Source organism: Anas platyrhynchos, chromosome 25 (assembly GCF_047663525.1).
Source record: "Anas platyrhynchos isolate ZD024472 breed Pekin duck chromosome 25, IASCAAS_PekinDuck_T2T, whole genome shotgun sequence".
Taxonomy (NCBI): domain Eukaryota; kingdom Metazoa; phylum Chordata; class Aves; order Anseriformes; family Anatidae; genus Anas; species Anas platyrhynchos.
In genome coordinates this window covers 2,918,880-2,933,155 of record NC_092611.1, presented here as the reverse complement: position 1 = coordinate 2,933,155, position 14,276 = coordinate 2,918,880, and the positions used below count along the sequence as shown (strand labels likewise).

Genomic DNA, 14,276 nt, shown 5'->3' with positions numbered 1-14,276 from the left:
TCATCACCAAAACCACGGGGGCCATGGGGTCAGGATGAAGGATATAACGTGGAAATGAGGAAATGGGAAAAAAAAAAAAAAAAAAGCATTGTCACCTCATGCTGCCGTGGCCAAAACCTAAACCGGTGGGAGAAGGGATTAGGCAAATCCCCAGGACCTGCAAGCTGTGGTATTGGACCAGCAGTTGGCACATGGCCTCTGTCCCAGGGTGCCAACTCTCCTCTCCCCCAAGTTCTGGTGCAAGCTGAATTCCTGTGAATTCGTTTCTTTTGTCTCAAAATAAAAATAAAAATAAAAAAAGATTTTACGGCTGCAGTACCCAGCACCAGAGCAGCTCTGTGAGATAAACAGCCAAAATGCAGAGAAACTGAGCAAAGTGTTTTCCCATCTACTAAAATAGCTGTAAAAAAATCAAGGTGAAAAAAAAATAATACATATATATATATTTTTTTTTTTTTTCTAATACCCAAGTGCTCTTATTGCTTGCTGCAGGGAGAGCCCGTTCTCTTGCCATCTTTTTGCCTTTTACCCTGCTGGGTGAAGCAGCTCAGCATCACGAAGCACAAAGCCCTGATCCCCTCCAGTGAAACCAAAGCAAAATTCACACCCAGAGGAGCTGAGGGATGTGCAGAAAAAGCCCCAAAAATGCACAGGGATGACCCACAGCATCCGTCAGCAAGGGCAAGGTGATGGCTTTCACCCTCAGTGCAGCTGGCCAGGACCAGACATAGCACAGGACAGGGGATTTTGGGAATGATTCACTCCCTCATTGGTATTTCTGATGAAAAAGCACAAACAGAACATTTTTTTTCCTCCCCCGTGTTCTGCAGGAGTGACCCTTTCTCGTGAAGCCTCCTTCCCACCAGCCGCTCAGCGTTGCCTTCCCATATTTCTTTTTAAGACACACACACACACGCACAAAAAAAAAAAAAAAAAAAAAAAAAAAGGCTTTCAGCCAAAATAAACCTTCTCTATGAAAATAGAGAAGTGTTTGGGTCAAAAAGCCACTTTTCTCTGGGGAAAAAAAAAAAAAAAAAAAAAAAAGAAAAAAAAAGAAAGAAAATAAAAAGAAAAAACACACCAAGAAAACCACCTAACCCCTTAAGTGAATGGTTGGCAAAGCTCATGGGGAGGTGTGATATTCTTTGTGGAGCCAACTGATACAGTGGGGGGAAGGATGGAGGGAAAAGAGTGAATCCCCACAAAAATAGCACGGATGAGACCCGTTTGTGTTAATGAGCAGAAAACCTGAGGGAGAGGAGGAGCCACCACCTGCGGAGCGGCCGTTGGCAGGCCCAAAGCCAGGAGCTGGGGGCGTACTTTGTGTCCCTTTCATGCAACCAGCTCCAGCACCCTCCAATCCAACCTCCCCCCCCAATGCATTTGTATTTTTGGCTGCATCAAGGAGAAAAAACTGAACAGCGCCAAGGCTGGCTGGAGGAGCCTCGAGGTGCTCACAAGCTGCACATCCCCTTTCAAGAAACCCATCTCCCCCCACAAGCTGGCTGGGGAGATGGAGGAAATTGTCTCCTTTTTCCCCCGTTTCCCCATTCCAGAGGAGGCGAGCTTTTGTTTGAAGACAGCTCTTCATTTCCTGCCCCTCCAGCTTCAAAGCAGTGGTGGCCAACAGGGGGGACTGCTTGCCCTGCTCCTCCCGCAGCACCGCACGTGGACGCGGTGTCCCTGGGCAGGGGAAGGTCCATCAGAGCAGAGATGTCCCGCCAAGGCAAATACTGGCTTCAGAAGGATTTTGTCTTTTTTTTTTTCCCTAAAAAATGAGAATTTTTTACTCGATTGAGGAGGAAAGCGGGTTTTGCTTTGTTTCCATCCCAGCTCTCTTTTTACAGGAGGACCCTGGGGCAGGTGCAAAGAGACTTTCAGATGCTTGGCTTTTAGCCCCTTTAGGATCCAGGCTGTGGGAGGGCCCCCCCGGGAGGACCCCCCATGTACCCCCATGTCCCCCTGTGTCCCTCCCCAGGTGGCAACCGAACCCAGTGTGTCGGGAAGGGGCTGTGGTTGGCAGGGGCCCACATGGGACCGGGGAGCACCCCATCACCTTGGGGGGGACAGCATGAGAGCTTCAGGTATGGTGAGGTGTATCTGAGCTCTTCCCTCCTCCTCTCCGCCTCCTCCTCCTCCTCCTCCTCCTCCTTCTCCACCTTCTCCTCCTTCTCTTCACCTTTTCCTTATCTGCTGTTTTTTCACCCTGACTGGTCTCTTCTCCCTCCACCTTCTCTCTTCTCATCCTTTTCTCCTTATCCCCTTAACTTGTCTTTCTCATCTCTCCATCTTCCCTCCCCGCCCTCTCTCAGGTGACACGTGGCCCCCACATCGCTCCCTCCTGATGCCCCCCACAACCTGTCACCATCTCCCTGTCCACTCCCATCCCTGCCTCAGTTTCCCCCTCACACCCACTTCTATCCCACTGCAGGGCAGTGCCGGTGCCACCCAACCCCACCTCCAAGGATGAAGGCCCTGGGGTCTGGAGGAGCCCCACACGCAGAGCCCTCCATGCCCCAGCACCACTGGGGCTGTCTGCGATGCACTGGACTCGGAGACGGGGAAGCCCCAATAAATCTTGTGGCAGCAGCAGCGCTCTGCCACCGTCTGAGAACAGCTGTGTTTTTCTAGGCACCAGTGATGTGACTGATAGGGTTTTACTGCTACCACAGAAGCTGTTTGCACGTAAATGTTACATTAGGCTTTTACAGACCTTTCTGTCCCTGATGTTAACCTTAATGTAGCTAAAGAGGGCTTGAAAAGGCAGCGTGTTTCGGATCAGAAGCCTCATGCCAGCAGGAAAACGCTCCGTGTGTCAAGTGCTTAAAACCAGAGGGAGGTGGGAGCAATAAATCTCATGACCCCACAGACACTGACTGTCCACAAAACAGCCTGACCCCAAAGCCAGGGGGCAACAGGACCTGGCTGGCACGCACTGTCCCCTTCCCAGCAGGGTCCCCAAGCCCTCCCTGGTAGAGCCTGATGGGGACTGGGACGAGGTACCTAGTGGGGACTGGGATGGAGGGATAGGTGCCTGACGGAGAGTGGCATGGGGTGATGAGGTACCCATTAGGGACTCAGATGAGTTGATGGGGATGAGGACAAGGTGATGGGGACTAGCATGAAGTGCCTAATGGGGACTGGGATGGGGCATAGGGGACTGGGAATAGGTACCCATTAGGAATTGGGTTGAGTTGATGGGAACCAGGATGAGGTACCCAAGGGAAACCAAGACAAGATACCTGCTGGGGATCACGGAATCACAGAATCATCTAGGTTGGAAGAGACCTCCAAGATCACCTCATCCAACCTCTCACCTAACACTAACAAGTCCTTGACTAAACCATATCCCTAAGCTCTACATCTAAACGTCTTTTAAAGACTTCCAGGGATGGTGACTGAACCACTGCCCAGGGCAGCCCATCCCAATGCCTAACAACCCTTTCGGTAAAGAAGTTCTTCCTAACACCAACCTACACCTCCCCTGGCACAGCTTTAGCCCATTCCCCCTCGTCCTGTCACCAGGCACATGGGAGAACAGGCCAACCCCCACCTCACTACAGCCTCCTTTAAGGTATCTGTAGAGAGCGATAAGGTCGCCCCTGAGCCTCCTCTTCTCCAGGCTGAACAAGCCCAGCACCCTCAGCCGCTCCTCGTAGGACTTGTTCTCCAGGCCCCTCACCAGCTTCGTTGCCCTTCTCTCAAGCACCTCCATGTCCTTCTTGTAGCAAGGGGCCCAAAACTGAACACAGTACTCGAGGTGCGGCCTCGCCAGAGCCGAGTGCAGCACACTGCTGGCTCATATTCAGCCGACTATCAACCAGTACTCCCAGGTCCTTCTTTGCCAGGCAGCTTTCCAACCACTCATCTCCATGCTATCGTACTAGGGGAACTTGGTGTGCTGACTCTAAGGAACAGTACAGAGCACAGAGCGGAGTGGAGACACCACGGATAGGCTCTGTGACGAGATGGGGACCCGATGCTCTTGTGCGCACCGAAGAAGTGATGGGAGCTGGGATAAGGTACCTGCTGGGGACAGGGTGATGAGATACAGGACGAGGTACCCGCTTGGGCCCAACATGGGGTGCTGGGGACCAGCTCAGGAAAACAAGGAGCATCTCCCACCCCCCACCATGCTGACCTTGCACCCACAGCCTGCCCCTCCACCAGCTGACCCCCCCAGTGCCCAGCAACCCCCGTTCCCCAGCCCTGCCCATGGCACCCCGAAGATGCTGCTGCTGTGGGGCCAGGCGGCTGTGCAGCTCCTACAGGGTGGGAGCGGCAAGGGCTGGAGCACGGGGTGCTGCCAGCTCAATGCCGGGGCCTCGCTCCCACGAGTGCATGAAAGGCTCCCTGTCCAAACGGCATTAGACGCGCTGCGAAGGCTCATTCCCAATCGGTCACGCTCCGAGGCGCAGCTGCAGCCCCCGGCTGCAGGAGCCGAGGATGCTCCGGGGCTTTGTTCGAGCAGCCCCGCTCCCGGGAACCGTGACAAGACGATCAGATTACGGGGCAGCCAGAGAAAAATCACCCTCTCTGTGAGTGGAGGGGCGCACGCCTTCCCTGGCCGTGCCGAACACTGAACTACCTGCTTGCTGCCAATGAGATCAGTCCTGGGGGGAGTAACAAAGAGCCCCCGTTAATGCTGGGGCTGGGTAACAGCACCATACCCCTGCCTCATTAATGATGATCTCTTAGGCTGCCTATTCTTCAACAGTCCCCTGTGCTGGATGAGGATGTAGCATGGCCCATGGGGAAAGGTTGGAAGAAATCAACGTTGGGCACAGGCCCGCAAGGAGGAAGGTGGCTTTTGGGGGTCCTCAGCTGCATCGTGGAGCACAGCAGGTCCCAGGTCCCCTCAAGCCCCATTTCTGCCCTGTGGGATGACAAGCTGGCATGGGGAACAGTAAGAAGCGAGAGACAAACCCCAGTGGGGAGAAAGCAAAAGCAGCAGGGCACACAGAGAGCAATACTTGGCAAGAAGGAAAACTTGCCCTTGTGAAGTGGAAACACAGAAGTAAAAACAACAGCTTCATGCAAGCCTAGCCATCAGCAGCAACAGGGACAGACACCAAGAAGACTTGGCTGCCCAAAGCCACCCAAAACCTGGCAAGAAACCACAGAGGCTGGTGGGTCATGGCCTTTTTGTCCCCACAAGGCTGTTTACGAAACTACCGCCAGACAAAGCCACCAGCCTCTGGCAGGATCCCAATTTACCCATTTGCATCTTTGCAGAAGGGATTAGAGGGAGCCCCGTTGTCCGTTGTCCGGGTGTCACTCGGCGCCTTTGAAAGCAGATGACTTCATCCGCTTTCATGGCCCTGCTGCCTTCCAGTAATTAGATTTGCTCCTGATTTGGTACAACGACAGCAGCTTGGCGGCAGGGGTGAGGACGCTAGCCAGATTTTGCTCCCCCTTTGCAAGCGCTCAGTTATAGGACTGATGATGGTCCCGGTGTAAAAAACACCAGGTACCATAGTGGATGCGTTGCCTCTGTGCAAGCAAAGCCATGTTGGGTCCCCGCATGGTACTGCTGCTAGAGCCAGGCTGTCAAAGCAAAATATCATTGCCTCTGGAGCTGATTTGTCATTCATAAGCATTTTGGGTGCAAATAGTCCTTCCTAGGGATGGCTCCGGTTAGCCATCCTCTTTGGCAGCTATTGCACGCTCCTGCAAGCCTCCTAGGAGCGGTTAAAGGCAGGGCCCTGCCAAGGTTAATTCAGTTAGTGTGCTGCTAACGGGCGTAGCTTGTCCTAGCACCAGTCCCTAATGAGCAGCTCATTTGAATCCATGCAAAGTACCAGGGAGCATGGAGACATGCTAATTAAAGTGACTGCTGCTCTGTAATTAAGCAGCAATTCCCCCCCCCCCCCCCCCAAAAGAGGGCTTTATCATGCAAATAGCTCCTGCTTGGGTGATGTAAGGGCTTGCGGCAGCAGCTGGGTCTCCCTAATGGGCTCAGGGGGCATCGATGTGGCAAAGCAGAAGAAAAGAAGCAAATTATACCATTCCCCGCCAAAATCTTCTCCTGCAGAGGCTTTGCTGTGCAACAGGGCTGCGGGGGTGACAGGGGCACACCGGCACGCGGCGAGCTCGCCCAGGCTGCTTCCCAAGCTCAGCCCCTTCACTTCCCTGTTGTTTTTCCCCCGCAAAGAGTAATTATCCCCACTGGATGTCAAGAGCCCTGTTATTTTTTGTTTTCAAATCCTGGCGCGATTGCAGCGTGACAAAGCGCATCTGGTTTTTATACGAGTGGGAAATGCTTTCTAATAATCTCCACGACAGCTTGAATAATGGGAATCTGGAGTCATCCCAACAGGCCAGGCCATCCATGTGGCATCAGGGAGGAAAACAATGAGTGCCTCCAACTAGAGCTTGGTTAGGTTATTCCTGGTGTTTATCTTATTCCTAGTGTTTATTATTCCTAGACTGGGGAAGTTTTATATTAGAGCCACTGAATTTGAGGGCTGATGGATCCTGCTATGGGAGAGGCCATCTTCCATCAAGGCCATCTTCCATCAGGGCCATCTTCCATCAGGCACAACTTCCATCAGGGCCATCTTCCATCAGGGCCATCTTCCGTCAAGGCAATCATCCATCAGGGTCATCTTCCATCAAGGCCATCTTCCATCAGGCACAACTTCCATCAGGGCCATCTTCCATCAAGACCATCTTCCATCAGGAACATCAATTAGAAGGGCCAAAGCTCAACTTGAATTCAATTTGGCTAGTGCAGTAAAGACAATAAAGTTATTTTATAAGTACATTAACAACAAAAGGAGGACTAAGGAGAATCTCCATTCTTTACTGGATGTGAGGGGAAACACAGTGATGAAAGACAAAGACAAGGCTGAGGTACTCAATGCCTTTTTTTACCTGTCTTTATTCACAAGGCCGGTTATTCTCAGGGTACCACCTATATCATCTGAATGTTCTTAAGTCTATGGGGCTGTACAGGATCCACCCAAGGGTACAGAAGGAGCTGGCAGAAGTGCTCACCAAGCCACTTTCGATGATTTACAGCAGTCCTGGCTAACTGGAGAGGTCCCAGTTGACTGGAGATTGGTCCACCTTCAAGAAGGGCTGGAAGGAGGACCCAGGGAACTACAGGCCTGTCAGTTTGACCTCAGTGCCAGGGCAGGTCATGGAGCAGATCATGTTGACTGCCATCACACAGCACATATTGGATAACTGAGTGGTCATAAGCATGTGCTTATGAAGGGCAGGTCCTGCCTAACTAAACTGATCTCCTTCTGTGACAACATGACGCACCTAGCGGATGAGGGAAAGGTGTTGGATGTTGTCTGCCTGCACTTTAGCAAAGCATTTGACACTGTTTCCTATGGCCTTCTCATGGAGGAACTGGCTGCTCGTGGCTTGGACAAGTGCATGGTTAGTCAGGCTCAAAGAGTCCGTGTGAAGGGGCTTAAATCTGGTCAGTGGCTCGTCAACATGGCACTCGCCAGGGCTCAGTAATAAGGCAAGTTTGTTTTCACGTTAATCAATGATCTTGATGAGAGGATCAAGTGTGCCCTCAGTTTGCAGACAACTCCAAGTTGGGTGGGAACACTGATCTGCTTGAGGGCCGGAGGGCGCTATGGGGGGGTCTGGGTGGGACCTGTGTAGGCTGGATCTATGGGCCATGTCCAGCTGTATGGCCTTCAGCAAGGCCAAATGACATGTACCACAGCTGGGGCACAACAACCCTGTGCAGCGAGACAGCCTGGGGGAAGAGTGGCTGGAAAGCTGCCCAGAGGGATGCTGGTCAAGAGCCAGCCAAACACGAGCCCGTGGTGTGCCCAGGCGGCCAAGAGGGCCAAGGGCCTTCACCCTGGACTCCGTGAAAGGAGCTTGCAGCGAGGAGGCTGCCAGTCAAGTGTTAGGCCTCAAGTTGTGCCAGGGGAGGTTTAGGTTGATCACAAGGAGGGTGATCAAACATGGGAACAGTCTCCCAAGGAAGTGGTGGAGTCTCCACCCCCAGGGGGGTTTAAGACACATGGATGTGGCATAAGGGATACGGTTTTGTGATGGGACATGATAGGTGATACTGGTGGTTGGACTTGATGATCTTGAAGGTCTTTTTCAGCCTAAATGACTTATGACTCTATGATTTTCCAACAGAGCCCCCTTCCACCAGGGCCGTCTTCTATCATGTCCGTCTTCTATCACAAACACCTTCCATCAGGGCCATCTTCGCCACTTGTATTTAGCCCTCGCCAGCCATCAAATATGTGTCAGAGATCGAGGTTATGCCATCTCAGCCATCAAAGCAGTGTGGTGTCTTCCAGGTTCTTCCCAAATTCTCAGCGGAAACTTCTCTGCAGGGCCATGCTTGAGGCTTTGGCTCTTCTGGCAGGTGCCAGCCTTTTGGTGACTCCGTATCTCCTGCTTATTCCACTTTCCCTGACCATGCAAGGCGTGTGTGTAGTGATTTAACTCACCACCTGACTCATACTTTGTTTTGGGCGATTTCTTCACTAAAAAACATTTCCACCTGACCCCAGCTCTCCAGGGAAGGTGCCCGCACCCACCCTGTTCTGGCAGCTTGGGGACTTTGAGTGTTTTCTCTCTCTCTCTTTTTTTTTTTTTTTTTTTTTTTTTTTTTTCCCTTTTGCACTTGTGGAAATAATTACGTCCTGCAGGAAACCTTTGCATGGATAAAATTAGGGCTGGTAAACACAGGGTAGCACAGCCTGTTGGCCTCCCAGGTTTACCCAAAACTCCACAAACTGAGGCCTTTTCACATGAAACCCTTCCTGGGCAAAAGTCCCTTCTCCAGCCCACAACCGCCACATGCAGGCCCAACCTAAATTTAGCAGAGCAAGTCCAAAAAGAGGTCATTTTGGGCAACATCCCTGCTGGCCTTGACAAACAGCCTGTTGGAAGGGGCTGGGAAAAGCAGTGAAGGGTTTGGGCGCAGTGCAAGAGATGGAGCCGTAACGCCCTGGTTCAATGTTTAATTCCAAAGATTAGGTTTAATGCTGGGCAATTTAGTGAGCTGTTAATATTAAATTACGCTGCAAATGATGGGAGCTTCCCGAATGCTTAATATGATCTTCTTGCGGTTTGCGTTTGGACGTGTTCCAAGCCCAGATAAGCCCACTTTTGTTGGTTTTAGTGCTGTCTGCCCAAGCAGGGCTTTTTTTTTCGGCGTTATCTGTTGGAGGATCACGCACAGAGCATGTGTGCAGAGTGGAGGAGCATTTCCAGCCCTGCCTGGCCCCGCTCTCTGGAAAGGCTCAAGCAACTCCCCCTCTGCAGCACGACGCTCCTGCAGAGCTCCCATGCCAGAGCCTTCATACTGCTTTTTAAGCCCCACGGTTTGCAACTCCAGCTCCTGCCTGGCTGAAAAAAACTCTGCAGTGCAAGGGCAGAGAGGTGAGTCGGGCAATGCAGGGGCTTGCAGCAGGTCCCGAGAGGCCTCACGGGTGTGTGAGCAGCCTTGGCATGGGGATGCCCTTTGCATGGGGGCACGGAGAGGCGTGGGGCACGGGGGGAGCTTTGCATGGCGCTCAGGCACACATTTTCCCTGCTGCAAACAAGTCCCCACTCGCACGGGGCACATGCAGACACCGGGTGCAGGGGTGAAGTTTGCACGGGTGCAGTTTTCACAGGCACAAACGCTGCGTGCTGCTCGGCGCCTGCACTCCTCATGCCGCAAGCAGCCCCCGCCCGGGCTGTGTGTGTGTGTGGGGGGGGGGGGGGGCACACGAAGATGCGGGCGCGCACAGGTGAAGCCTGCAGGGGTGGCAGCCGCAGATCCCAGCACTACTCGGGAACGCGCTTTCCACGCCACGACCGCGCGGGGCTCAAGGAGCGCGCTCCGAGCCCCCCCCCCCCCGCGTCCCCCCCCCCTCCCCAGCCCGGTGCGGAGCCCCCGGGGCCGCGCGCGCCCCTCCCGCCCCGCCGCGGCGCGCGGCCCGCCCCCCTCCCTCCCCTCTTCGCCTTAAAGGGCCCGCAGCCCCTCCGCCCCGCTGCCGCCCGCGGGGGCCGGCGCCGCGCTCCCCCCACCGGCCGTTGGTACGCTCCGCGGGGCGGGGGAGGCGCGGCCGGGGCCGGCGGCGGCGGCGGGCAGCGGGCGGTGCAGGACGGAGGCGCCCGGCCGGGTCGCCCGCCCCGCCTGGAAGGCGCCGGCAGCGGGGGGCCGGGCCCCGAGGTACGGCGGCGGCGGGAGCGGGGCGGCGGCACCTGAGCGGGGCTCCCGGGGACGGGGGGGGGGCGGGCACCGGGCACCGAGCCCCGGCGCTCCCCCCGCGGAGGCAGGGAGCGGGAGCGGGGCGCTGCCGCGGCAGGTGGCGGGCGGGCGGACCCCGCTCCGCGGTGCCCGTGAGCTGTGAGGGGGACACCGGGGCTCCGGTGCGCGCTCTGTGCTCGCGTGGGGCTGCGCCTCGTGCCCCCCACACCGGGGGAGAACCGAGTGGGGAGAGCCCCGGCTGCTGGGGGAGGGGGGTCCCGGCAGCGGGCTCGGTACCCCGAGGGGTGCCGGCAGCCCGCAGAGCGGGGCTCCTGCTTGCTTTGGCGCGGGGTTGTGCCGGAGGAATAAGGCAGCTGTGCTGCAGCCTCAGGTGGCGTCACTGGAGGGTTTTAACTGTCAAAGCGTAAAAATACACTGGCTTGTGTACAGGCTGCTTCTGCAGATGTGGAAATTGTGAAGTAAAGCAACTGCTGCCCTTGCATGAGCACAGAGCTGTGCTGGCGTTCGTCATCTCGTGAATCCTCCTCTGCGTGCTGGGCTGCACCAAGACCTCTGGAGTGCGTTTGGTGGCTCTTGGGATAGGATCCTGCTCCAGGCACCTCCCTGAGGTATAAGGACAGCAAAGCTGCAGCCTCCAAAAAGCCTAGCTGGGAGGCGTGTGGTGCCTGAGCCATTTTCGGGATGAGGCTGTTTGCTGAAGCAGTGCCTGGTGCTGATGGGGATGTCGCCAACTGTGCAGTGCTGGCACGGTGCGTGCCATGGGAAGCTGTTTGCCCAGGCAGCAGCATCTGAGCGGCAGTTTGCACGTGTGTGTGTGTGTGTCACGCTGCTGTGACGTGAGCTGTATGAGAGACGTTTAATGTGTGGAGGTGGCGTGAGCTATTTTTCGTTCTGGATGTGAGCAGGTACTAGGCTTCACCTGGCTTGCCTGTCTCTTGCACCAGGCCTGCTCCTCATGCTGCCTGTAAGTTTGTTTACTTGTTTCCTCTTGTAAGGTCTGTTAACGTGCACTGGGAAACCTTTGCATCTGTAACTTTTCCATGCTTAAGATGTGAATCTTGGGTGTTGTTTCTTCTTTTGAATACAGCGCTGTGGTCCTGAGTAGCGGTCTCTGTGTGTTCCAGCTCATGTGGAGGTGGCTGTTTGCTGTGATCTGCTGGCACTTCAGTCCAGCGTGCTGGTGCCACTTGTGCTGTGCCTTCTTGGGCATACAGACATGCGAAACTACATTAAGATGCGTTTTGTTTTGTCTCATTTATTTTGATTGCCTCAGGTCCATAGTACCCTGTCCTGTGACTGCTGTTAGGTCTGTGTGACAGCTGTGGATTTTGCTGCTGTTGAATGTGGTTCCAGTGGGGCTTAAAACACTTAAATTTAGTGTGTCTCTCGAGGAAGCCTTGAGACTGGGACTTCTCCCTCAAACCTGTGGAGATCTGGTGTTTCAGATCACGTTTTATGTGGAACCACTCTGGTTGGCATGCTGCATGCAGCTTATAAACCTGCCTAATGGCCTTAGACAACATGGAACTTGCATGAATGGGTACTGGAGACCTGACCCTTCCGTGTACAGTTTGTGTCAACTGGTTTGCTTACACTCTGTGGACTTGTGAGTGGCTCTGCTTCAGCTGAGTCATGTAGCTTTCTCACCTGCTGCAGTATTTCTCTATCTGGTTTCTGTTTTTCCAGTGGTCCAGGGAGCTTCTGAACTGAATCCTGTCTGTAATTGGGGTAAGGCTGGTCAAAAATGATTGTTTATGCTGCTTAAAATCTTGTTAACTTTTTTAACCTTATGTTGTGAGTAGAACCTCTATTTTCCAAATGCAGAAGAGAAGTAGACTGAATTACTTCCCTCTTCCTGCAGCGTTTAATGCTGCGTAATGAAGTATCCTATTGCTTGAAATTTTGTTTTTAACAAAAAAGCCCAGCATCTGTAGCACATTTTCTTTGTTTGGAGTCTTTGGTCTCTTCAACTTTCTCTGATTTAACTGACAGCTTGCTCTTATTTACACACAAGTTTTCAGATACAGATGATGTCTCAGTCCTTCTAAGACCAAACAAGTAGAAGTACTTGGGAAAAGATGCCATTGCATGTTTGGGAATCTAGCATTAACATCATATAGTTGACACTGATCAATTCTGCTTGTACCAAGTGTAGTTCATCAAATTTTATCTTTAAATGGAACTTCCAGCTTTCCTAGCAATACTTAAAGCTGGTATGTGGGGACTGAACTGTGTTCTCTGTATGCTTCTTTGCTATTTTGGTCTGATTTGTTAATGGGTTGCTGGCACCAGGTCTGTTCTTGAGGCGTATTGCTGTGGCATGCTGACGTCTCGCTCTGGGGTATTGTCTTTTGCTGCTGGGACCAGAGGACTCAGCGCTGTCTCACTCCCTTGCTGTGCTTGCCCAGGCCCAGTGGAGTGACCTGCGTGGTTCTGCAAGATGTTCTGTAGCGTAACATCTCTGCTGTTGACTTCAAAACCCCGCCTGAACTTGTTGTATCTCATCCTTCTTGCTCCAGGGAGATATCTTCCCTCTTCCTGCACCTACTCCTCCAGTTTCCACGGCAAATTCAGCATGAAGGCTTCTTGAGTTAACACGAGTAGTCTCCAATTACCCTGTCTCAAGAATTTTTGGAATAGATAGTTGCCTGTGTGTGTGCGTACTTTGTTGTTTGAGTGTTCTTCCAGTAATTTCATTGCTAGATGGCTTAGTGCCTCTTCCAGGACTGAGCGTGTCATAGTTTTCCACTCAGCTTCCCCAGCTTGTCTCCCTGTTTCAGTGCTGGTTATCCTGTGGCGGTTGTCCCTGCAGGGTAAGAAACTTTTTTCTCCCTCCTAGGGAATGAGTTGTGCATCCACACAGCCTGTCTTTCCCATTAAGCCCCTGTTTGCTCTTCCTATATGAGAAATACCTGCTGTCTTTTAGCAGCGGGGAAAACGATCACACAAGGTGGGTTGCTTTCCGATTCCCATTCCTATGAGCTGCCTGAGCTCCTCTGGCCAGGTTGAGGCCTCTTTTCCCCCTCTCTGGCTCCTCGGGCACAGCCTCGCACAGTGGGATGCTGCTGGTGCCTGCCTCCCCCAGTGGGGTCTGGCTGCAGGGGCTGACTGCAGCTTGCCTGCAGAGAGCAAGCCCTCAACTGACCACTTCGGGGACCCGCCATGCAGCTAGGGAGCTGCCGAATCCTCCACGCTGCTTTCTGGAGAGACCTCGTGGGGGGGGGGCTGCAGGAGTGGGGGGGTGGGCCCTTCTGGCAGCAGCCGGTTTTTAAATTGGCTTAGCTGTCTCATAAAGCTGTGCTCTCACGGCCTCGCTGGATGCTGTAGCTGCAGCTGAGCGAAGGGCTGGTTGCCTTGCTGAGGGGGAGGGCTTGCTGTTCCCCCATCTTCTGCCCCTTGCTCGAAATGCCCCATATTAACCTGTTCAGCTCGCTAAAATGGCAGGGGGGGAAAAATCCACCAAAAACCAGAGCAAGATAAGCCAGCTCAATTGGAATATTTTTTCTTATCCACCTTGGCAGCTGGGGGCAATGCCAAAAGCAGCAGGAGGGACTGAGGGACTGGCGGCGGGGGGAGCAGAGCGTGCCGGGGGCATGAGACCATCCCTTCTGGCAGCAGCGGGCCTTCAGTTCGGCTTAGCTGTAATGTGAAACCGCACCCCCTGCCTCACCTGTCTGTCTGATCATGCCTTTGATTTATATGCTAGATTTTGCTATTTAGTTTTCCCCGCAGACTTTAACCATTGTATCTGATAATGAACCAAGTGGTTGAGCCTTATTTGTTTAATTCAAAGACGAGTTAATAGTTCCTACCTTGGAGTTGTGCAAAGTCTGCCTTGCAGACTTTGGTTTTCCTTACGGTGAACCTGCAAAAATGCCCAAGGAGGGGGGGTGGGGGGATGGGGAAGCACTTGTGCCGTGAGCAGCCTGGTGCTGGAAGATGGGATCTGTGATGGTGTAAGGCGTGCTCCTACAGCTCGCTGTGGCATCCTGGTGGTGCTCACAAAGATGCAGCCTGGTTCCCATGTGGGACAGGGGCACTCCAGGGGCTCAGCCAGGCTGAGGGCAGTGCAGTGAGCATA

General features: G+C 53.6%; 1 protein-coding gene across 8 annotated transcripts in view; it reads left to right on the top strand.

The window, feature by feature from the left end:
• Positions 1-9,220: 9,220 nt before the first annotated feature.
• The window catches only part of CDON (cell adhesion associated, oncogene regulated), a 54,309-nt gene continuing 49,253 nt past the window's right edge, over positions 9,221-14,276 (top strand). For 2 of the 8 annotated variants that reach the window (XM_027444257.3, XM_027444253.3), the window contains exon 1: positions 10,017-10,156. The gene's annotated coding sequence lies outside the window, so the exon portion shown is untranslated. Of the gene's footprint in view, positions 9,379-9,981; positions 10,157-10,636; positions 10,804-11,138; positions 11,160-11,886; positions 11,924-14,276 lie in introns of those variants that run through there. The other 6 variants (XM_013099606.5, XM_072027594.1, XM_072027592.1 and 3 more) reach the window with 6 other exon arrangements.